Below are 3,391 nucleotides of genomic sequence, written 5' to 3'. Positions count from 1 at the left end.
AGCTATAATTAAAAAATTTCCTATGTATACATAAAAAAAAAATCAAGTAATTCAACATATAAATTGATAATTAAGTGGTTGTAACTTATGAAACTTCGGATGCCTATACATAAACAACCAACAAAATTTATCAAAATCTGTTTAAATCTTAATAGGTTACATACACCATAGTTCAAACCCAACAACTAATAACATTTCCAACCATCAGATCATTGCAACTACCATACTTATATACTAGTCATTTCCAAATCTGCTAAAAAAATATGTTCCTATTGTTTTTGGTTCCATACATTCGAGTTTGAGAGCCTTCGACTTCTACCACCACGACATGTGATTATATACACTGAACATGCATGAACCATAAAAATTTTCAAAACCATACTCTAATACCAATTTGACACGACCTATCCCAACTCACCCTAGTGGACTTGAAACGTAACATGCGTCAATAATAGATGTTGACTAGATGTCAAATCTATCACCAAGTCTGACTATGAGTTACTACAAAAAAAAAAAATCTACGTCAAAGTCAAATGCTTATGTAAAACATAATGCCATGGGCCTAAAATATTTACTTCGTGTTTCATTAATATGAATCAAACACTCAATATGTCATGTGGCTATAACTTTGAAATCATTAGATTCCTCCAACTATAAATAACCAATTGCTACCTGTAGGAAAATCATGAGAGATTATATGAGTTGATAACTTAGTGAGAGGAGAAGTTTGAAAATAATTATACATTTTCATTTATACACCCTTATCAAAAATCAAATTTACATCATTTAATAGTCCAAAGTATAATAACGTAAAATAATAGTCAAGATATAAGACAGCTTATAATGCTGAAAGATATCATCTCATAGTCATGATATAATCATCAAATCAAATCCATATCTTCATCTCATCACATTACGAGTAGTCCATAAAAAATGTATCCTCTGACTGAAATCTGTAATCCGCCTCTCGGGCTAAATACTTTCGCCGTGGCCTTTGGCCCCCTACATGAACGAAAGCGGGTTTCAAAAACCTCTAATAATCAATTCTAGAACATGACCAAGGCCATTCAGTGAACTATATGTACACAGTTAAGACCCTTTCATCCACGGTCCAAGACTCCTCAGTGTAGTATAGAACACAATCAATGCCCTTCAGTGAATTAGAAGAAAAATATATAATCATGCGTACTTTTCTGGTAGATCTCAATATCATGTCTCATTTCCAATTCACAAATGCACCATATATAATCTTTGATATTTCATATGTATCATAATAAAAGAAACTTTCATGGTTATCATATGATTGAACAGATAATTCACATAGTTACAGATAATTTAATAAAATACTTAATTTATAAACACTATGAAAATATTAAAGTTTTTCCTCACCAAGTTGTGGATCGATCGCGACTTCCATCTTCTTGTCACCTCCTCACATCCAAATAGACATCTTGCACCCATTCCAAGAAATCATATCTCTTCACTAAGGTGCCTCAAACCATTTTTCTCATCATTAGAAATAATAATTTACCAATAGGAACTTGATGTCTTTTAATTTAATCCCAATTACGATCATTAACAATATATATATATATATATATATATATATATATATATACACCTTTATATAAATTATTTTAATACCTAATCCTCAATATTTAACACTTAATTTGGTTTTCGTACTAAAAAATCCAAGAAAATAAAAAATTATAAAAAACAACACTATATTTCCAGAGTATTGAAATCTGACACCAATTTCAGTATATTGAAAGTGTCATTAAAACTATTGACAGAAATAGCACATTCTGGAAGAATTTTAAAAATAGCACCAATGTGATAATTTTTTTTCGAAAATTGAAGAAAATGAGTTGAAAAACCAAATCAAAACTATAAATCCTTATTCCAGTCTAATATCTCACGAACCAAGTGTTTATATCATACCCTGTTTGAGTCTCATTTTTTTGAAAAAAAAATACATTTTTAAATAGTATTTTAACATTATTTCAATCACACATTTTTCAATAAAATATAATTACACGCAAATTCAAAACTTTTTCTTATTTTTAACCACACATTTCCCATCGATGCACTACCCAAAAATGTATTTTTCCCCCAAAATGGGGCTCAAACAAGGTGCATATGAATACAATAAATTTGAGGTATAAAGCTATAATTTACTAAACAATTTCATATATTTTCCCACTTCAACATCTATCTTCCAATTTACATTATTCTTATTATCTAATACCTTAAATACAAGTCAACAACATTTAATTCTTGCTAAACTTCAACTATAAGCAATTTATCTATAATCCCTAGAAATTTAATTAAAATATTTTCACTTTGCTCTTGAATAAAGATAAATTGAGAACCTAAACTTGAAAAATCACCTACCTCTTTATCCTTCTTTTCCTTTTTCTTCCTTTCTTCTTTCCTTTCTCTCTGCCTATTTTCTCTATGTGTGTTTTTGTATAGTTGGATTTATATATATGTGTGAAAAATGGATTAGTATTTATTCACCGCCTTAACCTCCTTTTTTTTTTTAAATTCTATTTCCTTTTTTTTCTTCGACATTTTTGACTTTTTTTTCCTTTTCTTTTCTTTTTTTTTTTAGTTATTAAGGTATTACAATATCTATTCTGATCACTCTCTCATTTGTATGATGGTTATGCAAAACCTAGTGGCTCCTTATTTAAAAGAAGAAAAATAGGGCAATACTGAAATTAAAAATATTAAATTCCTATATTGTCCATAATGAAATTTTGATCCGAGGGCTCCGCAAAGCAATAATAATTAGACTCTACAATTTAACATGAGAATTCAGTTGAGTCAAGGATAAGTAAATGAAACAACAGAATACTTGTAGCTTCCCTATAGAGCTCCTGTTAAAAAAAAAAAAATGGCCAACAACAAGAACAAGAGGTGGTCCACTATCCGATTTTCACAACTTATTTTCATGCAAGTAGACTTGGTGTTAGAATTTGAGTGTGACCCGAATTTTTTGTTAAGATAATTGAGAGTTCTAAAGTATACATTAAGACGAACTGTGTTTGGAATGTTTTCGGAATCCTATTCAAAGTCTATTTGACAAATTCTAGTTAAAGTTCTAATTGAAAGCGCTGCTGGAAGTTGAAATTTGTGTTGAACTTGAAGACATGAAGATAAGGAAATTTTTGGACATTTTATTTTATCTACAACTATACTTTTATGGCTTGGATTGTTCCCTATATATATTTCGCTCTTATCTACAACTTAGTTAGGTTGTTTAACCTCATTATAAGTTAAGACAAATCATAAACACAAAATTTTTGTATTTTTTCTCCATATTACAATAAAATCTCCATTCGCTACAAATTTCTTTGTTCTTGTATTCTTGTGATCAATTACTTCA

This window comes from Olea europaea, chromosome 20 (assembly GCF_002742605.1).
Source record: "Olea europaea var. sylvestris chromosome 20, O_europaea_v1, whole genome shotgun sequence".
Lineage (NCBI taxonomy): Eukaryota > Viridiplantae > Streptophyta > Magnoliopsida > Lamiales > Oleaceae > Olea > Olea europaea.
Note: the sequence above shows the minus strand (reverse complement) of the source record.